This window comes from Protopterus annectens, chromosome 2.part0 (genome assembly GCF_019279795.1).
Source record: "Protopterus annectens isolate FY-2018-M chromosome 2.part0, PAN1.0, whole genome shotgun sequence".
NCBI lineage: Eukaryota > Metazoa > Chordata > Ceratodontiformes > Protopteridae > Protopterus > Protopterus annectens.
Window position 1 is genome coordinate 618,521,498 of NC_056728.1, and position 26,361 is coordinate 618,547,858.

Sequence of the window (26,361 nt, forward strand, 5' to 3'; positions counted from 1 at the left end):
CCTGTGGCGGCTTGTGCCATCGGACTGCAGGACTGCAGCCCTCCCAGCTAGAAAAAAGAACTTTTTACTATAAATAATTATTTTGCTTATTAAGTTATTATTATTTACTGTCTTTCTTATCAGCCGGCTACTTTACTCCAACTGACTCGTCTGCGAGCATGCGCACTTTGCGCATTTCGAGTTCCGGGCTTAAAAAAAAAGTGTTGTTTCTCAAAATAAGAAATCCACTCCAGCCTGCTGCAGTCCAATTAATGAATGAAGGCATCAGTGTGATGCCCAGCAGCCTATACGGTTTGTAACCGCATAGAATTGGAATGGGCTCGGACTGCCACATCCGCAGGCACGTACGTGATGTGGATGGGCTAAACGGCTGCTGATTGGTTCTCGCTCTCTTCACGGGCTTTATGTGCTGGGAAAAGAGCGAGAAGCAAACAGTTGCAGCCAGTTAGTTAACTCGTTTACAGTTGTGGATCTTTTTACTAATTGAAGATTGACTTCCTAATTTTGTTTGCCGGATGTGCCACAGCTGTGAGAAGTGACTACACTACAGTATATTCTTTTCTTCTTGGTGGTATGTGTAAAAAACTGTAATCAATATGTGTAATGCAATATTTTATTTACTAAATTAATTTACTACTATAGCAGTTGATGTGGAATGTTCCCTGCTATGATCTGCAGCTGTTAAAGAACTCAAAGGTGTATTTATTAAATAATGTTAATTCACTTATGGATGTTGGGCATTTTTAAATGAACAATTTTGCTAAGCAACCAGATTTGTTCCCAAATCACTGGGTAGAATAAAATAAATTAAATTTAGACATTTGGATTGTGGAGTGTGAGAAAATGCACCAGTGTTCCACTTCACTCACTGTGATAGGTTTTTCCTGTCTGGGTTATAAAAAGAAATATTTAAAAAATGAAAAGTATTGATTCACTTATGACAACAAAATAGAACTTTCCATTCTGTAATATTATTTGAATGTCCATCAATAGAAACATGGAAGTGTGGGAGTAGAGTATAGGAGTATGGAAGTGTGGGAGAGTGAGAGTATGTGAGTATTTTGATGAGGCCTGTAATTTTATTTATTTATTTATTTATTTATTTATTTATTTATTTATTTATTTCGGCTTTGTATATACTAAGGTAAAGCTCTGTTCACAAATCACCAATTTCAGTCTAAGCCTGCAATGATTGTTTAAAAGAAGTAAGGATTCTGAGAAATACATGCAGCCATAGGCAAGTTAAGTTCTCAGAGATCTGAGAGAGATCTGAGCCACATTAGTAATGACATTACAATGCATTTGATCCTTGTCAGAGATCTGAGACAGATTGCAATGCATTTGGTCATTGTCAGATGCTTACCTAATAATAAAAAAAAAAAAAAAGATTAAAAGTCTTGGCAATGCAGGTGCAGTGCACACAACCTGCAATTCATCTACATTTGAGAATATGTCTAGGGTAGAGCATGTCTTGGTCATAAATAAATATATATATATATATATATATATATATATATATATATATATATATTCAGAAATTGGGTACTTGTGTATTTTTGCAACCAGATTGCGAGCAGGAGAAGTGGCTGTTTTCCAAGCCATACTCCTTCCTAAGTATGTACTCTAAGTTTGTTAAGAGGAAAAAGCAACACTCCTTGCTACTTTTGTGTAACTGTCTTGCCGATATATAGAACTAGTTTTGCTTTTTTTTTTTTTTTTTGGGAGGGTGGTCGGGTGGACAGACAAGGAGCCGTGAGTGTTGTAATGTTGTAATGACTTCTCCCCGCTCATCGATGGTAGCTGTTTGAACCAAAAACTTTGTAACTGCATGACATCACTAACATTTTAGTATAGAGTACAGAGAACTAGATTGTCTTTTACTAAAACTGGTAGCGAAATCTGTCATCATAAGCATACCTCTCAATCGTGCACAGCAAATTCAGTACAGCAGTCACCATATCAATGAAGAATGGTTAACGTTCAAATGCACATTTATGTCACTGCTAATATTTTTTTAAACAACTTAATAATGGCAGTCTCTTAAAATCTATGTCCACTTTTATGCATTTTTTTCATTCCATTTACGGCTTTCTGGGGAATTTGTGAAGAAAGCAGGTGACACATTCGTCCGAACAATATTACACCACTCCCAAGGCATACGACAGTCTGATCATGTAAAAATGAAATCAGTTTACCTACAAACATTTACAGACCACATAGTCAAATGGATTATAATTAACAGACATAGATAGATGGATATCGTATGGTAAACAGACATAGATAGATGGATATCGTATGGTAAAAGTGAGAATTACAATCTGATGTAGTGAGTCTTATCTGGTTGCAATAATATGTAAGTACCAGAAATTGTTTAACTCTGTTAATGTATCTAACAGATTTTGCATATTTGGTACAAAGGTGTTGAATTTAATTATGTTCTTGTTGTTCCCATTATGAAAATCTAATATTTTTTTGAAAGGTCCATACCAAGAATGCAGTGCTGGAGGATCTAGCACTAGTTCTGGGAACTTGATCCTAAAATTAAAATCAGTAATTGAAAGAAAAAAAATATTTTATACTACTATTCTATTTGCTATGTAATTTGTAATGTGCAAGAGAGCAAGATAGCAAGCAGCAGAAAATGGACTATACATTATGTCTGGTACAGGATAAATAATTTATTGCTTCACATTTCACATGTATCTGTATTGTATGTGGTTATATAATAAGAGAACCTGAAAAACTCATTACAGTCCTATTAATTTCTGAAGAAATCAGAAATGGCATGACAAACTTTAAATGTAGTTAAAACAGCAAAAAAATGCAGTCTGCATTATTGTAGTAGGCATTAAAACTTCATGGCTTTGGTTTGGATTAATTAGTTGAATATTTATATAAGTGGGGATGAAGGAGTTATAATAACTACAGTTACTGGCTGATTAGAAGGCTTTAGAAATGCTGAGCTGTAGGCATTGGCAAAATGACTTTGGCTACAACTTGAACCTCTGCAGCTGTAGTAATTTAATTCCTGGATTTGATCATTAAAGCTGTTCAGGTGCATATTAGAATGTCACGTGTGGTTTAATTCTAATCGTATATAATGAATGGAGTAATTGGTGAATAATTGTGAAAGATCTCTTTCTTTTTCTGTTTCTCGTATATCACTAGTAGATCAATAATGTGTAAAAACTATTTCCTTCAAAAGCAGCTTGGTAAAATCTTTCAAAAAACATGCTTTTACAGTGTGTGCATATAGGAATGTAAAAGCCAAATGGATGAAATTGGTCAAGAAAACAGACAATGGGGAACGTAATATTAATTTTGCTGTAATCTAATCTATATAGACAAAGTGCAAATGCACTGACACTCTTGTTACTTAGAGTCAGAGCTAATTTGTAGTGACAGTTGGCTAAATGCTACTTCACCAAGCTTGTTGTAGTGCAAAAAAAATCAAGATCAGATACTTTGTTTATTAGATGAATAAATGCTTCAGTATGAAAGTGTTTAACTTTGATAAAAGCTTTGATTAGCATATTTTATGCAAGAGAAGGAGATAAAATTATAAGATAATATGACACCCTGTAATCAAATCACAGGAAACTGCTAAGGCTGTGACAGTTTCAGCATTTTCATGTTTACAAAGGTGATCGCACACACAGGCTCTTTGCCTCTATATGCAGTTTATCATTCTTCTCTCTAAAAAGAACGTGTAAAGCGTGTGTCTGTGTACAGATTTTTGCAGAATATCCAGATTTTCATTAAAGATTGAAGTTAGAAAATGACAAGATGTTTGAGTTTCAGATTTCATACCCTTCAGAAAATTCATACTGATGCAAGACCTACTACTTAACTTTCTATGTTTGCAAGAGCAATATTTAAAATTTGTCTGTATTTTTGGGCCTTTGTCCTACTTTTATTTATGGCTTTATCCAGATTTCTTGCGCTGAGGTTGAAAGTATATGATAAATGTGTCAGGGGCTGGGCCATCACCGTCAGCCAGAGACATTTCAAATTGTGACATACTTGTTGTACCCCACTCCCCCATGTAGTGACTTTGGATGTGTCCAAGCAAGGCAAGGAGCAGTTAGAGTATCCCCCCATCCAAGGTAGATACAAGTACAGTCATGGCTTTTAATCTGTCCTTGATTTTGCAGAATGACAGAAAACCAGAACATATTTTTATACTCTTGATTTATGCCTATTCAGAAAATGCATGTTGGTTGGCTGCTTGTCTATTTATACTTTATTTTGACTGGCATTCCAGTAATGTATTTAAAAAGTAATTTATTTTTTCATGCCTCACAACATTTGTGTTTCCATCTAGATATTAAGTAAGTTGTCATGTAGCCAATATAATGAAATATGTTTTTATTCTACACTTCATTTTGTCTTGACTGGCCTCTCATAATGACAGTCTGGCACCCAGGGCAGCATATTTAATTAAAGTCCCAGTTTTTGTGTTTTTTAGCATAGCTCCACCCCTTTCTAGTTGCCCAAACCCCTTCTCATTGGCCCCATGCATTCAGCTGTCTCCTGCAGCCCCCCTTTGATTTGAAGTCACCAGCCGCCACTGGTAATGACTATCTTGTTCTTGGTGTTTGAGCTGTATGTTTTTATGTATCTCATATTGCATATTGATCTGATATGTTGATATTAACTGTAGACTACTATGTTTTTTGGACGTCATTGAGGACTGCTGTCATGTAGTAATGGCATACCTTTCAGTTTCAGATTTCTATCTTTCAAAACATTCATCCTAATGCATAACCTGTTGGCCATCTACTTTCTGTCTGTACAGATGTGCAGATGTCAGGTATTGCTACGGCCATACCACTATGTAGGTGCCCACATTGTATTGTGCTGTGGGCCTGGACACTACTGCTATTTCTGACATATGGGATATTCCTTAATGTGGGCCTTGCCCCTTTTCCTTGCCTGTGTGAGGGACATTACAGAGGTGGTGGCCTACATATTCACATAGAGTAGGTGGCAATACATCACAGGACAGGACATGTGGAGACAGCCAAACAACATGGGGGACATATCCCCAGATTTGTGAACAGATTCTATGTCATCAGTGCTGTTATATACATGGTGAATTGGTAGATTGACAGGGTTTGTGTGGGCATGCATTTAGTAATTGACGTCACGACAAACAGTGATATATCTCTGACATACCTCTCCACTGGCACACTGTCCACAGACTGGCCACATGTCTGCCTGTTATGTTTTGTCTGTTCCCCAGACAGTTAGTGTCCTTGGTAAATCATTCATGGACTCTGGGGAATGCAGTCAGTAAATACTCACATCTATTGGTATTACCACCGTCATATTCCTCATAAAGGATGTTACAACAAGCCCAGTGACATCTGCAACTGTCTCAATGTATGACAGCAGTATGTCCGATCTACCCTTGTGTTTGTGCCTCTGTTCCCACCTAGTGATATAGGGTTTGATGCCTAGCTTAGTAAGTTTTTGCATGATGATTCCTGAGTGGGGAATGTTATCAAAGGCTTTGGCCAGATCAAGGTAGGCTGTATGTGCCACCTTGTCTTCATCCACAGCTAAGGTGATTGACGCCAAGAAGTTGACCAGGTTGATTGAGCAGGTATGACCTACCCTTTACAAAAGTAAACTGTGTGGGATCCTGAGTCTGCAGATTCCAATAACCCTGTTTATTAGGTGCATGATGATGCATTCCATAGCTTTGCATAAAAGACTTGGCAGGCAGTTGGGGCAGTATTTCCCAGGGTGTGTAGTCACACCACATTTGTGGAGAGGGGTGACTGTAGCAGTGCACAGTTCAGTAGGGACAAAGCCTGAGGTGAGGCTGAGCTTGAACAGGTACACAGGAAAGGTGCCAGGTCACTCTGTAGTTCATGTAGATCCAACCAGGAATATCGTCAGGCCCCATATAATCTGTATTCTTGGCCTTGGACAGTGGTGTTTTAACCTGTGCTGCAGTAATACTGGGTGCCTGGCAGTGTACTGGTATTGTGATTGGTCCTTTGGGGAGTAAGGTTTGCACTCAATATGTCAGCCAGTATATTCGCAATATTTGTTGGCTCAGTGTGGGAGGTACCATTGTCTAGTAGCTCGGAACACATCTTGGTATTGCCATGGAGATTCTTTATATAACTGTATGAGGCCTTGTGGTTGTCTTTGTTATGTGCTCCAATAATGTTCTCACAGCTAACTTTGCAGTATTTGATGAGGGATCTCAACTTCTAATTGAGGCTGATAGGGGTTTATTTCCAGTCTTTGGACTTCACCTTATTCCATATCAGTTCCCTCCTTCTGTTGTACAGTTTGTTTATAGCCGGGGACCACCAGATCAGCTTCCTATTTTTTGGAGGTGAGGGTCCTGCTTCTATTGGGTATGGCGGTATCCATGCATTTGTGTACTTGTTCATAGTGCATTGTTGTTTGATTCAGCTGTCATGCAACTAGTCTCCCTTTGCATGGCTGCTGTGAGGTTAGCCATCTTTGTTTTTATGAGGCCATAGTTAGCTTTGAAAGGCTTTTCATGGTGGTTACCTGTGCAGGGGTGGTGGGAGGGCTATGAATTTCCAAAGGTGATTAATTTGTGTTCAGATATAACAAGGGAGGAGTTGACTATTGGTGTAGAACAACAGTCACCCATGTTAGGAACAACCAGGTCGATGTGATGGACATGTGCATCGGTACATGAGAAGCATTTCCAGTTAATGGTGGGGTAGTTGAAGTCAACCAGTATGAGAGTGTTAGGTTGGACACTAATATTCTCCAGGGTGTTTAGGGACATGGAGTGTGAGTCTTGGGACATGTTTGGGGACCTATAGCAGGCTACAACCGGAACTACTGTCTTACCCGATGTTAGCTATGCCTGCAGGATCTGTAATGCATAATGTTGGTCTACCACTCTGGAGGTGTGTGCATCCTTAAAGAATATGGAAATGCCACCACCTTTGGAGCTACAGTCCAAGTTCTGCAGCCAAAGGTTGTACAATGAGTTATAGGCTGGCAGTGCAGGGGTGCTTCCTACTGCCTTTAACCAGGTCTCCGTTACAGCACAGATGTCATTGTTCCCCATTTTAAGGAATACTTCCAGTGAGTGCATTTTCGGATTTAGACTTCTAGTGTGCAGCAGCATGATCCTCAGATTGCATGTGTTTATAGCTGTCATATATTTCTGTATATTTATGTATAGATATACATATATTTATATATATATATATATATATATATATATATATATATATATATATATACACACACACACACATATATATATATATATATGTATGTATTTATTCACCTTTATATATATATATATATATATATATATATATATATATATATATATATATATATATATATATATATATATATATATATATATATATATATGCATATATGTGGATATATATGTGGATGTATCTCTCTCTCTCTCTCTCTCTCTCTCTCTATATATATATATATATATATATATATGTGTGTGTGTGTGTGTGTGTGTGTGTGTGTGTGTGTGTGTGTGTGTGTGTGTGTCTATTATGTATAGATTTGTCAACATATATGCATCTCCATACATATATACATGTATATATAGAGTACCTGACTGATTCTACAGACTCCTTTCCCTACTGTTGAATGACTGTACTAACTGATATGTTTGGAATGTCATCACTATTTTGTAGGGTTCAGATGATGTAATGGTAAATTACTTTGATTGTAGTTTACAGGGCCCTGGGTTCAAGTCTTGGCAGGCATTATTATTTTGTTGCAAGGCAGAACAGTTCTGCTGGGGAGGAAGGGATAAGGGCAATAATTAAAAGAGGTCTCAGTTTGGGCTATGGTGTGCAGGGTTCTGGGTTCAAGACTTTCAAGGGCTGATTATTTTGTTGCTGGGCAGAACAAGGGCTGTTGGATACAGAGTGATTAAGGCACTTTTAAGCAGTTGTAAGTGGGTTTATGTGGTGGTAAGCAATGCTAACTTCCAGTTAAATTTGCTTACAGACAGTTAGCCTTAAAAGTGCTTAATATGTTTAGGCATCGCTTAGCACCATGCAAACAGGCTTAGTCCCGCTTACCCCTGCGCTAATTTCTTTAAAAGAAAAGAAAATAGGTGTGATAGGAAAGTGGTGGAAAAGGGGGAATGAAGAGGGTAAAACAATATGGAAGATAGCTAGGGATGTGCAGGATGAGTGTGGGGAAGGTCCATAGCTGCCCATTTCATCTACAGCAACAGCTGTGCATATATACTGAATTTGGAGATAAATTTGGACACTCAAACCCCTGAGAGAGAGGGGTGAGGACAACAATAATGTGTTGTGAAGTCAGTTAGACAAGATTACATGTCCAGTGGACATGTGTGCAAAGTGGACAGCAATGTATGGGGCGACATTTTTGAGGGGGAACATATAGTTCTTTTTTTTAAAGTGAGAGTGGGGTGTTGGGGAAGGATAGTAGGTAAATTTGAGGAGGTAGGTTGGGTAGGAAGACAGACAAGACAGACGAGACAGCATTCAGAGGTATATGACACATGGGGGATAAACACCTTGGACGAGCAGGGATGTTTGGTAATCAGAAGCCCATGAGCCCCCAAATGGTTACAGTGGGACTGAGGTCCCCACCCATGGGCAGTCACCACTGCACTTTCACGACCCTGAAGGTGGCTCTGCTGGGGGCTGAGCAGAAGGGGAAGGCTGACCCTCTAATTTCAACATGTGGCCCTCAAGCTGTCATAGCAGATCTCCCAATTCCTTGCAAAGCTCACTACACACCAGACCCCGGACCTGGCTTCAGGTGACAGGATCCTGTCCATGCACGCGCCCAGGGGGGAACACCCCCATCCCCTAAGGCATTTCCACCCAAAGGTGGTGCACGACCAGTGGATGAGAAGGTCCTGGGGGTGAGTCCCAGATGTGCTGGGGCCCAGTGCCATGGCCAGATGAGGTGGGAGAGGTGGATCTGCTGGGATCGGCCTTCCCAGACGTGCTATGGTGTTGCAGTTTTAGAACATATGTTGGTTAGTAATGGTAAACACATTCCAGGATTATAACAGCATGCATGAGTATTCCCATTAACCCAAAACAACAGATTTGGAACATTTGCATAGCAAACAGAACACTTTCATATATGGAACCACAGTGGGCATTACACCTGTATGCAGTTTACATTGATAGCAACAGGCCACCAATGATAGTATTTGAACAGGGAACATTAATTGGAATACATTTCAACATTTGTAGAACAATAGGACACATGCACATGTCCCAGCAGCAGGTTTGGTGGAAAACATACCCATTCATTTATGTGTTTAGATTATTGGTGAAGATAAAGTGGGTGAGAGAGAGACAGATGTCAGCTAACAAATGTAGATTCTTGCAGTGGTCACACCTTTAATGATCATTGGTCGACTCATTACTCTACAGGTATTATTACAACAACTATGGCCTTGGGTTTGGCAGTGGTATGTTTGTGCACAGTATAATTACAGCCTTCTTATAGCTACTTTATACTTTCTCTTACCTAGAAGACCTGTGGAGGGAACTGAGTAAATGTCAGGAAAATCCTACTAGGACAGCTGAACTTTATTTGGGGTTAATCAGAGTCTCTTTAATTGAAGGGAGGAGTCTCTTTAATTGATGGCAGGTGTGTACCCAAGAAGACTGAATGCTGTAATTAAATCAAAAGGTGCTTCAACAAAGTATTAGTTTAAGAATGGGCACACTTATTCAACCAGCTTATTGTACATTTTTTATATTTCCCTCCCTAACAGATTTCTTTGTTTTTCAATTGAATTGTTCGGGTTATAGGTGACATTAAAGGTGGGAAAAGTTTTGAAATGATTTATTGTGGTCTCATTTTTTTATATCACAAAAACCTGGCATTTTAACAAGGGTGTGTACAATTTTACTGTATATAACCTGTATGTCACTATTACTCTCCTACTGGCTTCTTCAGTCACTAAAAACCATACCCATTTTTAAATACTGCAAGGTGACATTCTACTATGTTTTATTTATTTGCCCTACATAATACCAGCTAGATTGTTACTCACCAGCCTCGCAATGCAGCCTTAGTAGCCTGCTGGCGTGGGCTGCCAAGTTCACATCCCTCTCATCTGCAGCTGTACAGGAGATAAGAGAAAACATTTATGGATACCTATCCATCACATACACAGGCTGGACTTTGGAGAACACTTATTTTGACTAATACTTAAACACAGCTGGAACATTCCCCACTCGGGCACCTTGGACCCACTGGTCCAAAAGGTCCCTCTTCCTCTACTTCAAGTTGGCAAAGTGGTGCCGGACCTGCTCACCAGTCTGAGAGATGCCAGTGGCAGTGGTGAGATCTCTGGCAAGTTGGTCCCAGGCCTCCACTTTATATTGGGAGCCCTGGTACTGGTCCTGCAGCATTCACCCATCATGGTCTTTGATGAGGACTCTGACCATAACCCTGGACTCCTAAATGCCCCAGCACTTTACCTGAAAGCGCACACCTTCACCTACAACAGCCATAGTACCTACAGTGGGGCACTACAACTGGTTATGAGCTGTATTCCCACCTGCATGGTTTAAATAGGGCTAATTTCCTGCCATTTACCTATGAATGGACATTTTTGAAACTGCTGAGCTAAGCTAAGCACCAGGCAACCCCGCTTGGCAAAGATAGCCATTGCTTAAAGGGGTAAATGCTAAGCCCTGGTTACCAGTGTGAAAATCCACTTAGTTCTGCTAAATCTTGCTTAAACTTTAATTTTCAGTGACACCTCACATTTGGGGCTGCTACACTACCCTGGTTAGCATATGCATAATAATATTCACTACCTATTTATGAAAAAAAATTTAGTTGTGTTTCATAAATGAAAATGTATGGACTGCTGTGGGTTCAAACCACAACTGACTGCTTGCTAGGTGAATATTCTAGCTACTACACTATTCCAGTTTTGCTACTAGTTTATCTATTTTCTTTTGATATTTAAACTCTGCTATGCATGGCTGCGTGATGGGCACACCCACTCAGCTATGCTTAAACTTTATTGCACACAGAAAAAAAAATAAGGAATATATTTTAAATATTGCTATTAGACACTTAGAACATTGATAGAATGACAGGCTTTGCATTAGCATGTATTTTGCAAGGGGTATGCAGTATGTCACAGTACCGTTTTAACGGACTGCACTTCTTTTCTGGTGTATGGTGCACACATTCTGCCATATACGTGTTTTTTTCTGAGGTAGGCAGTCTGTTATTTTCAGTACAAAGAACACAGTACATTGGACGTTCTCTGGCTTATCCTTGAAGCCACTGACATTGATACACAGCACAGATTTTTAACAGTTCTCTGACAGATTTCTCTACAGCTTTAGGGTTGCTAGTAGTAACATTAACACATTATCAGACCAAACTTGAAGAAATGCCTTCTACAAAATTGAAAATTGGTATGGTTGATTCCAACTCAATAAAATAAATATTATCATATGAATTATAAGTAATGGTCTTCCCTTTGTGAAAAGAAAATTACTGATGCAACTTTTTGGTGAAATGCATCTGAAAAAAAAACTTATAACACATCATTTTAGACATTCATTTTGAATTGCTGAACGGCAATTCTCGAGTGCAGGGAGCATGTGTATTGTGAGAGCACTGCTCTCAGACACACCCCCTGTACTTACACACAGAACCATGTCCGTTTTAGAGCATGGCAGCACACCTTCATACATATGCATGGTGCATTGATGTGCTGCATGGGAACGGTCTGTTCCATGCCAGAATAAGCTATTCCTGCACAGAAGTTTGCTGAATCCTGGGGATTATTGATTGATTGATTGATTGATTGGTTGATTGACTTTTGATTACTGGGAAAGTCCAAGTGGATAGGAGTCCATTTTCAGTGGTGGCCCAGGGAGAAAAGTATTATAAAACATTTTAAGAACAATAATTTTACAGTCTTTAAAAATAATACAAAAAAACTACAGTTTAACAAATTATACCAAATTAGACATAATATTAAAACATTGGTTAAGAATAAATACAAGTTAGGTAATTTAGTATGCAATACAAAGTGAGAGAAAAACAGGCTTTTGGTATATTTAGAGAGAAGGCCTGGGAAGAAAAATTGATAAAAGTAAGGAAGTGGGTGAAGAAGGGAAAGTAAGAAGATGTAAGATATGAATAGGTAATTTGTTCACATTTAGGGATATAGTGTATCCTAGTGTTGAGCAGGAACAGAGACAGCTTTTGGCTAGGAAGCCTATCAGAGTGGTATTGAAGGTTGTGAGGGAGGTTATTGACCTGATGGATACAGATAAAAAGTTCTAGACCTTAGCAACATGGTACGAGTGCAGACAATACACAGCAGATCTTATAGGTTTGTGGGTAGACAGGAGTTTTTGGTCACCGGATCGTAATGACCGACTGGGAATATAGTTGTATAGAACATTATTTAGTGCTGGACAAGCAGATGGGTTCTGGATAATTTTATAGATGGCAAGAAGCTGTGTATCTGTTAGTTAATGGGGTAGTTCTAACCAATTTAGGCTTATTTTTTGTCATTCTTTGATCAGTCTTTAGCTATTTTCTGACTGGCCAACTTCAAAATGTGGTGTCTGAGAGGTCTGTAAGGGTGGATGAAAGACAGATGTCTAGAAAAAAAGAAAAAGAGTCCTACTGGCTTTAGTCAAATGTAGCCATTAAACTTTATTCAGACAAATCCTTCATTCCAATGCCTTAAGATAGTTCATTGTGTAATAATCACTGTTGCCAGCCTAGTATTACAAAGTACGTAGTTTTCGCACTCTTTCTGATTTGATTTATTTATGTCTTTTTTTTTTCTAATGCAGTTTCTACAGTAAAGATAGAAAGAACTTTTGTAGCTTGCTTCCAGCTGTAGAGTTATTCACTAAGAAAAACAGGACAGTGACTTGGAAACAGAAGTTGTATGAGAACTCATTATATTGCTGTATCTGTGAGAATATCCTGTGGTTACAGGGCATATATAGGACTGAAACCCTTGGTGATGGGACAGCTTAGCTCATGATCTTTATGAAGTTGTTATAATCCCTTGAAATAGACTTGTCTTGGCCTTCCCTAAGTAGGTAGACCATGTCCCATAGCTTACTAGTTCTACTCTACCATGTCCCGTAGGGCACAGAGTGACCCACTAAGAGCTAGTAGCAGGATGACTCTCGTAGGAGATTACAAAAAAAAATGAACTCTGTGGGCAACAGAAGGCAGTGAAGAGAGTGTCCTACAGTTAGAATACATTTTTATAGAGTCAGCCTACAAGGTTTGTATTGAGAATGACAGTTGAAGCTGCTTAGAACATTGGAAGGACAGCTCTAAACAGAACAGATCCAAAAGGAAGGAAAACCTTACGGCACTAAAACAGATCTGACATGAAGAAAAACCTTAACAGCATTATACCTTTCAACACCAACTATCCAAAGGAAGTCCGACACCCAGAAATTATATTGAACCTTTGATGCTGCACAAATGTCATCGTCCAGAAGAATTCTGTAAATGTGACTACTGGTATGATATAATGAGATTTAAAGGGTTGTATGTATATCTTGCTAAACTTGTAACAAAATGCCATACAGAGAGGCATCGCTTTATGAGTTGGCTTGAATGTCATTGCCAAAAGACAAGAAAATAAGCAAGTCCTACCTGAAACTTGCTCCTCTACTGACATAATGGCGGAAATGCCTGTGAACTTCAATTGCACAGAAACATTTTCCATTGGTTTGGAATATTCGGAAAAGAAGACCAGCAAGTTGATGGAGCTGACTTAGGGAGGAAGGGGGGAAGAAGGAAGGAAGAATGAAAAGGTTTAAAGGAAAAGCCTGCCTTTATGGATGCTCAATTAGAGAGCGAGTCCATGCAGCTCCAAAATACACATGGCTAAAGTAAATGTGACCAAGAAGATAGCCTTTAAAGAAAGAAACTGCAGGCTTTCCAAATCAGCTGGTTCAAAGGGAGAAAGTGGTAAGTTTCCCTAACACTAAACTAAGATCCAAAATGGGAAGCAGCTACTATGGCAGTCTGAGATGGAAGGCACCTTTAAGAAAGGCTTCTCAATGTATTAACAATGCAAGCAAAACTCAGTTTCTTCCCAGATTAACATTAAAAATGGTTTAGAGATGAACTTTAATTACATACCAATTAAGACCTGAATCAAATAAACCTGCTAAATAATCCAAAACTGAGGAAGGCTTCACTCAAAAAGGGCCTACCTCATACTCTACCAGTAACTTCTGGCTTTTGAACAGTAAATGCAATGATAATTATCTTTCCAAAAAAGAACAAAGAGGGTGCAATTAAGATAGCTGAAGCAGGATTTTTAGTTTCAGGGTATATAGGGCTGGATGTAGTATCCATGATGGGTGAACCAACAGCATATTGGGTTGAAGGAGATGATGGAAAAAGCAGTGTGTAAGGCAGAAGTAAGGAAATCTATGTCGATCTTGGTTAAAATGGTGTTACCAACTTGATTTGCGCACTAGCTAACTTCTCCTCCTAAAAATGACTGGGGATAAAAGTATGCAGCATCCCCCAATCTGTAGACCTGAATGAGCTGCACATGGAAGTCTGAGTATGGGGGAAACAGGAAAAGCATTACACTTTTTATTCATCATAGAGCTAACAATATGACAAGAAGGCTGTCCCCATATCCTAACTATCAAACACATTACCTTCATGATGAGTGGCCAGTTGTACACAACAAAGAAATTCCTTCTGAGCCTTTCCTCTCATGAGATCAGTTCTGATGAGGAATGAGGACTGGACTGCTATAGAAAAAGTCTTGCTACAATAATCCAGTCCCAAAGGCACATTACTTTCCTGCAATGTGGGTAAAAATGAATCCTGTCCTGCTTTTTGATATTCCAAACCACCTTCATGTTGTCAGACTGGTTCAGGATGCATATTTGGGGGAGTTACATCATGATGGCTTTTTCCCTAACAAAACTGTTCTCATTTCTAAACTAGTTTTGACTCTTGGGCTCACCAAAGTCCTTAGAAGTGCGCCTCTCCCTATGGTGGTTCTAGCGCCTTTGGTGCAGATTTCAGGAAAGGGCTGCAGCAGAACAAGTAGCTTGCAAAGCCTACCATGAGAACTCCTTCTTCCCTTTGAACATCTAGACGTTGAGTGTTTTCAGATCTGTAAAGTACTGGCCCCTAGCTTTTCACTGAATGATCTTCATGTTCAGTTTTGTGACACTTGTATTACTTCTGCCAAAAGTCATAGGACCCAGAGAATGGAAGCAGTTACTGCCTCTGGTATGTGAAAGTAGCTGGCACATCAGCTCAAAAATAGCTATCAATCTTTTTCAGAGAAGCAAAGCCAAAATGTCACACCATTAAACACATAGCTTACGAAAAAGCAAACCATGGGCTATAAATGGATTTTATTTTGACTAGATGACCATAATTCCTAAGGACCTGTTTACAGCTAGGGCAGAATTGCATATCAAATCATTTTTACTATTAGCCACCAAGATTGAGTAGTATAAATATGGGAAGACCCTGATATCCTTGGTCTCAAGCACTATTGACACTGCTACTATGCAACTGAAAACTGACAGTTGAACAAAGACAAACATCATAGTCATGAAATGAAACTGATTAATGCAAGTGCAGAAAGAGACACCTGCTGCAATGCCATCATTTCTTGAGGCACGTGTAGGCCTTCTGAATGTCCTAAAAGTACATCCAGTTTCCCTTGGACAGAAGATGAAGGGAAAGTTAAATAAGATCTTTAGAAAACTTTGTTTTCGAGGTGGCGGTGTTTTGGCTACATTAGTCCAAATTAGATCTCATCTTCTCTGTCTACGCATGACAACAAAATGGAATAGGAATAAACTCTCTTCCCTCACTGATCTGCTGGGATTTACTGGGTTGATCTCTCCTTTTAAGATGTTGAGGGCCTCTTTTCTGGTTGCTGCCTTCTGCAATAGAAATAATGAAATCAGGGATGGGATGGATTGTATGGGAAGGAAAATAGAAAACTAATTGGTACCTTCAAACTACCACTGCTCTTATCCACATACTGTTTGTGATAGATTGTCATGCTACCAAATCAAGAGGAATTATCCATCGGCCCACCTCATGCAGCAGGCATGGGGTGGTCAGAACTTATACTGCCTGCCCTGAATGAGCATCTGTCTGCTTTTCTGATGACTCATAGGAACCTGAAACGTCCTCCAGTGTCCCTGCTGTTGGCAAGAGGGCTGTGGACCATGCTGCTGTTCTTGTTTTTCAACATGTGGATTTCTGCTGGACAGGGGTCTCTGTTAGCAGCTCTATGATTTGTGGTATGGATAACAGAAAGAAACACCTACAACTAGGATGTTTTGCCCCTTCTCTTTCATAGCCTTCAGCTGTTCATTGATCTATGCTCAAAGCAGTAGGAGCTTTTGAAATAGGGTGTCCATGTAAGCTGCAGTGGTGTTCTTTGTGAAGGACTTAAGGTAGAACCTGGCATGTCTGTGAGCTAAATCCAGGTACCCATACTGCTCCACCCACAATGTTGCAAATGATACTGTCCAACAGGTAACCTACAATGTCTGCTCTGGCTGCCTGTGTTTTCAGACCGTCTTATCCTTGCAATCAGACACATTCTCCTCTATCTCCACAGTCTTGTTAGGCAGACAGAAGGGAAAGTACAGCATCTGAATGAGGTAAACATGCACCTTAAACAAAAAGATTGATGATCTGAGCAGATAATTCCTGATCCTGTCTGGATACATAGATTTTCTGTCATAAAGCTGAACAAACTCTGCTTGAGTTATGAGATTTCTTTCTTGTTCCACAGATCCAGTCCCAGGAAGAGAAAAAATCTGTCTGGCCTTTGTTGGAATAGAGTAATGGTATCTTTCTGTTCCTAATTTAGATTAATGAGGACCTTAAAAGTGTCAGGGCAACACCCATAAGGTCTGCTGTGATCCAGCAAGCTTGTTCTACTGTGCGCTCAGAGGTGGGCCAAAGCCTTAATGCCTTTTCCTGAATCAAAAAGATTTCTATAGTCTCAAGGCAATGCAGAGTTAAAGCAAGGAAGCTGCACCTTTGTCAGCAACAAAGTCCACTGGTCCATCCATATAACTGGACTCAGGATCATTGTAGTACATCTTCACAACACATTTCTTAGGCCTCTCTGCTGGGCCCCTCTGAAGATAAAGATGTCTGTCTCATGGAGGACCTTGACTTTAGAGAGGCTGCTGTCACAGGCAGTCGTGGGAGTCAACATCTGTGCCTGAGTCAATCGCTGCATCAAGGAGTACCATAATGAGAAATGAACACATAATTCCTGGATAAACTGCAATTAGGCAGTCAGAAGGAGAAGGTAGCAGGCTGATAGTCTGTAATATGAAAGGAAGGGGGCTATTTGTAGGGAACGATCCACGTATAACATGGCTGGATAAAGAGATTACTGGGAAGTTGGCATCAAAACCATTTGGTAATTAAAAGCTAATGGTTACAGACCAGGCCACATAGGAAAGACTCAGTGTCAGATAGACTGGCACTTAGGGTTTACAAGGGAAAGATTTGGGGGGCAAAATAATGCCAGATGGACAAGCACCATCCACCACTGAGTCATTTCCATGACACAGGGGAATACAGACATCACTATGATGCAGATGAGGTAGGTGTTCTGGTATTTTTGGGAGCAGGTAAGGGGGAATGAGAAGGGGCAGCCAATGCCAGCTCGCCCATCATGGGGTGAGGGAGGCTGTTCTGGCTTACCGCTTTGGTGACACCTAGTGGGAGCACTAGATGCTGCACCTGTTGAGCATGAGACTGTGATCGCAGGCTTTCAACATGCACATCACATAGCCCAGACAATATGATGAGGCATGTTCCCTGAGCCTTGTACTAGCTGCAGAGAACATAAAGCTGCTACAAGAGTGTGGCATAGCTCCACTTGAAAGGAGGAGTAAACTGCTCCACATGACCTGCAAGTTGGCCCACTTCATACCAAATGACATTCTACATTAGGAAATTAATGGACTAACCTGACTATCCAGGCAGGAGCAAATGGGCCATAAGACTCTTGCCTAGCTATGGGGTGCCCAGCTCTTCTCCCATGGAATTAACAGGCTGATAGGGTACAGGCAGAGGCCAACATTTTATTTTATTTTATTTTACATTGTTTACAGGGCAGTGCACTGATCAACACTGACCAATTTCAGACTCAGTCCAGGTGAAATACAAAACATTTAGAAACATATAGAAATGTAAGCAATAATAGAGCAGTTCAGACTGATTGCATAGAAATAACTGTGTATATACATTCTAGAGAACAAGCACAGTGCAATGTACAATCAAGCACTGTGTAATTTACAATATATACATTTGTTTCTAAAGTGGGTCAATTTTCAGTGAATCTTGACAGAAGAGAAAAAACATGGAAAGGAGATAGGTTAGATGGGATGTCCTGTGTTGGAGCAGGAGCATTTAGTTTAGATGGAGAAGTGCTTTACTCATTTAAACATTGGATGGCTAATGGTAAAAAAAAAAGGACAATAAAGAGGCCAGATGGCTGATGGTCACCTGAGGAGATTATTGCTATACAGTTACATGAAATTTCAATGTCCACCTAACAGACAATGATAAAGAGAAGACAGTGACCAACATCTGCTGGGTCCCACTTTGGTGGGACCCACCTTCTGTTGAACAGGAAACAGGTAAAGAAGATCCCCCATCTGGTGCCTCTGGGGGGTTCTGAAACCTCTACAGCATCCTGCCCAAATACAGATGCTCATGCCTGAATAACTGAGAAGGTAAGGAGTAGCTGAGATGGACCTGGTAGGAGTCCAGACTGAAGATGAACCATCTGAACTGTTGTTAGATTCTGCAGACTTCTTTCTCATTCTCAGCTTTTTCTTTGTGATAATGATAATACTTTTGCTTTGTTGTCCTTTCTTTTATTACACTTGTTCTGATGGGAAAAACGTCTGTTGGTGGGTCTATATTAGTTAGACGAAAGTGTATTTCAGCAAACACCTAATCATTGACCCCTATTCAGTGAAAATCACTTCTGCAATCCACCAAATTTACCAAGGGCAACAAAATATTTGCCCCGCAACACAACAGACGAACATCTCACTAAACTGAACCCACCCAAGTGGGAGGCTTTGTCCCCAACAACCCCGATGTAGGAGGCTGTACCCCCCACACCCCCCCAACTATGTATACTATGTATACCAACTTCGAGATTGCACTACAGTGAAGAAAAGTTGTGTAGTTGGCCAACTACTTCTTAGCCCTTGGTAAATTCAGCGAATCGCAGAAGCAATTTTCACTGATTAGAGGTCGATGATTAGGTGTTCACTGAAGCACACTTTCAGCGAACTAATATAGACCCTTGTTGGCCAAGACAGTCAAAACTAATATTTATTCAAAGTTTGCCTCATATTAAATGCAGCATTTGAAGGGTTCTTTCCCCTTGTTTATTAACACTACAATGTTTCATTATCATTAAATTAATAATTTCCCTTAAAATTCATTTGAAAAATGCAGTTCTGATCCTCTGGTATAAAACTGTAATAGTCTTCCATGAAAAATAACCGACAATTCACAAATAGTGCTCTACATCAAGCAAGGAATACACAATAGGATTTTGTTTTCATTCGCTAATCCAAGGATATAAACATATTAAACGCCTTGCTTTGGCCTTTTCTCATCACTTGATTTTTTTTTTACTTGTAGAGCCTTTCTTTCTGTCAGTAAATACTCAAGCTGATGAGAAATATTATCTTGAAATGATGAAAATCCAGTTATATGTATCTCAAGTTTGTTTTTTGTTTATCTTGAGTCATATATATCAGTAGTAACTTATTCCCATAAGTATTGTAGTTTCAGTGCTGTACATTATATTATTGTTTAAAAATACTGCAGTGACTTTATTTTAGTACTTCTAATAAGCATTTAAACTGAACTTAAAGGAGTGGAATTTCCAGATGTCATCACCAAGCAATGAATCCAATTCTAAAACTGTAAGTAGGTGTATTCTTGTTTTTGTTAAAACATTGATCAAAGCATTAAAGGCTCTATAGACGTTTTCATATTATAGTAAGAAAATAATACGCATTTGCTCTCTTAAGAGTCAAAAGTAAAAACATACTGTTGGTATCTCTAACTGACATTTGCTATAATATACAACAAAATGTACACTATATCACAGTTACTCATAATGATGGACATTTTATGTGCAAAACCAACGTAAAAGACTTATTAAAGTCAGAGGTTTGAAGTCAGATAAGACATGCTTTTACTGTACACACACATCTGACAAACTGACGCATACAACATATATGTTCTATCAAAAAACATTTCTTTATCTCATGATGCTATTTTAAGCAAAACAATCATTCACTGAAGTAATAACCTGTACTGGAACATCTCAAAAGAATTATGGTTCACAGGATTTCATAAAAAAACTAGAAAGTAATTAAGGTACTGAGAAACAGATTCATACAGCAATAAGTTTTGTAATGTGCCTGTTATTCCCTGAACAGAATATATTTGATGAATCTAGCCATTTGAAGAAAACACTGGCATCACTCTGAAAATGATACATCATTGTTTCATTATTTATAGGATTGTATCACCAGCTCAGTGGCAGCACAAAATTATTGAATTTATTTAATCTGTTCTTAAAATAGAAATGTTTCTAGTGCCTAAATACTCTAAATAGATTACAGCACTAAGATTCTATTACATATATTCTACATAAAATTATAGTTTTAATGTGTCTAGATACAAAAATACTTAAAATTAGACATTGGAAAACTGATATTTTATCCACCTTGCAGTACAGTGTGGCTGTCCCTGATTTAAGTCACCCAAAAATTTAAATATGGTAAAATTAAACTACAGAAACAACGAATGATAAGGCAGATAGCTGATGCTAGTTGCTGTTACTCTATATGGTGCAATTTGGATGAATGGATGAGTAACTGTAAATTCATCCCTGTTCCTTGGGGATAGGAGAAGAGTTTAAACGTCTGAATATATCCTTTTTTTGGCATATCTCTGGGTTATTTGTATGTAAAATATAAGGGCTAAAAACTAGCATGGGAATATAAGGCTAGTTTTTTTTAAGATAATCACATATCAATAATGTACTAAGTACCTATGAACCTCTGGTGGCATACAGAGGTAAAGTCCTGACTACATCCCATGTGACCCGAAATCATATAATGGCTCTGGCTCTTTCAGTGTAAGCAGGAAGCCTTAAATGCAACTAATAAAACCCTATACAATAGGATTGCAATCCTACATACTATGAGGTGCCCCTGACTCCTCCTTCTACAGCCCAGTCATCAGTCATAACAAACTGCATCTCAATTCATAAGGATTTTTTTGGCATAGCAAGTGTTCATGAATGGTAAACCTCTGCAAAATAAAATATATCCATTCATTCCTGAAAATTGTTCAAATGTAACATAATATATTAATTAATTCCCATCTCAGTTCATGTAAATGGCAGGGGATTATATTAAGCATGAAATAATCATGTCCCCAGCAAAGCAGCAGGCACCCATTGCATTTAATGCACAGAATAAGGAATATACAGTAGGACCAATATGTCACCATGCAAAGCCCCACTTTGAATGGTGCATAGCATTATAAGTGTTTTGCTTCATCTTGCTTTTTCTGCTACTTGCTGCTGCTTGTTCTCTAAAGTGCTCAATTGCATATTTTCTGTTGCATTTATTACTGCTTGTTTATAGCCTGTTTAAATTTTAGGTGTTATTCTAAGCCTCCTAGTTTTGGTTTAAGCACTTGGGCTTTAGGCCTACCCCTTAGCTCTCCCTGGCCTTTCTCCCTCAGATTCTGAAAACTATGGATAGACAATTTCCTACAGTTTCTACTGCTAGTCTGGTTGATATGGGCATTCTGAGACACTTGTAGCAACTGCCTCATATACACAGACAACCATCTACTACTACCACTTAGGAACACAATTTGTGAGAGATGCAATTACATTAGGAACTTAGAGTCTATGCTGTCTCCCTCACAAGCCAGTATATCTGGCACTGAGAAGGTTGTCAATACAATCACTACACCTCAAACACCACCCACACCTACACAATACACACCCACATATGCAGCGGTCCTCAACAAAAACAAACCCAAACAAAGGAGACTTCCGAGGCAAAAACACACGATCTCCACAGCCCTCCACACCACATAACATGCATAGTTCACACACCTGTGTCTCACAGCCATTAAGACTTAACCATAAACCCAACATATTAGTCATAGGAGACTCCATTGTGAGTCACACACATGTGCCTCTCACTAGGCTGGATAAGGAGAAAGTCACGGTTAGTTGTCTGTCAGGGGTCAGAATCCACCATATCACATACGCACTCAAGTCTCTCAACAACAGGTACTGTTACGACTTTGTCATAGTCCATGTTGGCGTGAATGACTTGAGATGTACCTCCCTGGACTGTATGAAGACAGACATGATTGAACTAGCTGAATATGTGTCCCAGGCCGGTATGTCCCTAGCCTTAAGCAGCATTCTACCGTCACCTAGAATGATGCCTCCATACAAATAGAAAATGATTGACTTTAACAATTGGCTTAGTTTCTGGTGTCATTCCAGGGAGATCCAGTACCTGACAGCCTGGGAAGATATGATCAACAGACCACAATGCTTTGTCAGAGATGGCCTGCATCTGTCTCACTTTAGCTTCAGGCTTCTGGCAAAGGCTCTTGCCACCCCATAGTGCCTTTTTTTAGGAAAAGTGATGAGGTTAAAACTACCAGCATAAAAATTTCAACAAAATGCAAATTAAAGGTTATGCTGTTAAACACTAGGAGTCTAAACATGAAACTGCACTCATTGCAAGCATTCTTAACCCTGGAAAATGCTGACATCTGTGAAGTCACCAAAACCTGGCTCAAAGCTGCAGAGACCACCCCAGCATTACCTGGTTACTCATCCTATCATACATTCATACCCCAAACTGTGGACAGTAAAGCCAAAACAGGTGGAGTTTCAATATATATTAAAGAGATACACACCTCCAGGCTGGTCAATCAGTATGACGCACAGGAGACACTCCAAGTGCAGCTAACCATTAACAAGACTCCTATACAAATCATAGCTAGCTACCAGCCCCCAAATTTGATTCAAGATGCCCAATCTGCCTATCTGGACCTCTTTGACTCTATCAAGATTCAACCTTTTACCCTGATCCTGGGTGGCTTTAACTACCTAAACATAGACTGGAAGAACTACTCGTGCCAGAACACAAATGCCCAAAGATTCCCCGATTTTGTTAATGCAAATGCTTTGGAACAGCTAGTCAATACCCCCACAAGAGATAATAATATCTTGGACTTGGTATTAACCAAGATGAGTAACCACTGCAGAATCCCTGCAGTATTGTCCTCCCTGGTAAGAGCTGACCATAAAGCGTTTGCTTTCGAAGTCACCATCTCTCCTAACCCTCCCTCTAGCTAGGGTCAAACAAAAAAACTCCTCCAAAGCTGATTACATCCTCCTGAGGGATGGTATAAACAGCTTCACAGCCCCCTCCCCCTCTCTAGGAACTGGCACCAGTATCCAAAACTATACCAAAGCACAATATGAGCATTTAAATAGATGCATGCAATCAGGAATGCCTGACAGGACTAAATCATCCTCTGCAAGGAAGAGTAAACCTGTCTGGTGGACATCTGCAATAAATAAACTCTATAACAAAAATAAAAAAATTGCTGTCCAGGACCAAGAAGGAGCAGGTTCATAGGTTCATAGGTTGGTACTAGGCTATCAGCCCTAGGGCCTATACAAGCCTAGCCATAACAATTCCCTGGCTATTTCTTCCCACAATATTTACTTCCCTGGACCCCTGTCTAGCAGGGTGACTGACATGATCCCCGGGGTGAATTTCCTATCTCCCATCCAATCGTCAAGATTCCTTTTGAAGAGGGCCAAAGAGGTGCTTTGCTTGACATGTATGGACAGTCTATTCCAGAGTTTGGAGAGTCTCTGAGTCAGGAACCTATCCCTCCAGCATGTTTTGTTCATTGTGATGACAAGGTTTAGATCTCTGGAGCATGTGTCTCTGAGAGATTGGGATTACTTTAAGTGTAGCATGTCCAACAGCTCTGGGTTTTACATGGCCTTGTATGTTAAGCAGAGGTCACCTCAATTGGAAGCAATCGCTCCTTAGCCTGAACAAGCAAATAAGAGCACTAGTGAAATCCTCCAAAGCAAACTTGGAGTCCAAATTAGCCACATCTGCTAGAGATGATCATAAGGCCTTCTTCACGTATGTCTGCAATTTCAAAGGAAACACCCAGATCTGTTCAGGACTGGTGGTCAAGGACACCAGGTATACAAATGCTGTAGATATAGCAAACTTGCTGGCTGACAGATTCAGAGAAAACTTCACCCCTCTGTCCCCCCATCAGTAAATCAGGACATCCCCAGTACCTGCCCCCCATCCCTTATATCTAGGGAAAAGGTCATCACTGCTCTCTCAGAGGCAAAAAATACAGCCTCAATGGGACACGGTAACATCCCAGGCTGCATCCTACATGAACTCAGGCAGGAACTTGCAGCACCATTATGCACCCTATTCAACCAAAGCCTGAGTACCGACTTTGTCCCAGATGAGTGGAGGACAGGCACTGTCATCTCTTTGCACAAAGGTGGAGCATCCACCGATCCAGGAAATTATAGACCCATCAGCCTAACTAGGCCGATCTACAAGGCCATGGAACAGATTATTACTGACTTCATTAACAAGGACATTGGCAACCTCCAAACACTCAATCCCACACAGTTTGGCTTTATCAAGTGGAGGTCATGTCCGTTAAATTTGGTCAACTTCTTTGAGACAGTCACCAAAGCCATGAATGAGAGGAAGACAGTCCACACCACCTACCTTGACCTGGCCAAAGCCTTTGACACTATTCCTTGCTCAGGCATAATAGATAAACTCTCTCAAATAGGCATCAATCTGTATGTTACCAGATGGGTAGCTAACTGGCTCACTGATAGAACTCACCTAGTCAAAATAGGGGAAGCCACCCCAAGCAGTAGACCCGTAACAAGCGCCGTACCCCAGGGTTCGGTCTTGTGGCCTCTGTTATTTGAGATATACTTTTCTGAAGTGCAGGCCAAAACCAGTGGGCTATGGCTGACCAAGTTTGCAGATGACTGCAAGTTGGGAGCTGTCATCAATTCCCCTAGTGACGTGGACATCCTTCAAGAGGGTCTCACCCAAACAAATAACTGGTGTCAGAAACATGGCCTCAAGCTGAATACAAAAAAATGCATCATCATCCCCTTTGGGGAGAGAGATGCCCCCACAAATTATCACATTAATAACAATGTTCTAAGCATGCAGACAGTCTTGAGGGATTTGGGAACCCATGTTGAGAGCAATCTGACTTTTGACCACCATGTTGCTTCCATTGTATGGAAAGCTTTCTAAATGGCACCCCTCATAAGTAAGGGTATCTCATCTAAGGACAAGGAGGTCATAACATCCCTGTATTCTTCCCTTATAAGGCCTATTATTGAGTACAATGCCCTGTTTGGCATGTACCTCGCAAAGCACATTCAGCAGCTGGAGAGACCACAGAGGTTCCTCACCAGGAGAATCCAGGGCCTCGAAAATCTACCATACCCAGATAGACTAAAAGCCCTATCCCTCTACTCAGTTTAATACAGAATCCTCAGAGATGACCTCTGTCTGGCATACAGGGTGATCTTGGACCCTGCCTTGATGGGACTGCTGCATATCCACAAGGCAAGCGCCACTCAAGTAACATGTACACGCGGCCTCAACCTGGTCTGTGACATCAATAGGACTTGTTGGTGGGACAGATTTGTGTCCCAGAGACTCCCCAATCTGTGGAATAGACTCCCTCTCCACGTCAAGCAGAGTACCTCTTTATCTCTTTTTAAGCACAACCTGGATTACTGAAAGGAAAACAGAAAATACTGCTGTGGGATTCCACCCATGACCCTGCTGGACAGGAGCATCAGGTGCTGACTTGTCTAAACATGGGCTAAACTCTTGGCTAGGCTTATAAGGGCCTCAGGGCCAATGGCCTAGTAAAGTCCTATGATCCTATGGATGACATTAACATTTGCTGAGAAATGATCAGTCAGAACACCACAATCATGTTCCTAACCTTGAGAAGTGCTATACTGTGACATAATGTGAACTGATGGCAGGAGTTTACCAGCTCTTGGACAGCATTTAAGAGCCGAGATGTCTCCCAGCACAAACACTGTTTGCTGTGTCTCCAAAGCTGCAACACTAGGGCAGAACTGATGTTGCACAATCTGGACATTTTACCTCTGAGACCTCCCATGGAACTCATACAGTAGTTTGT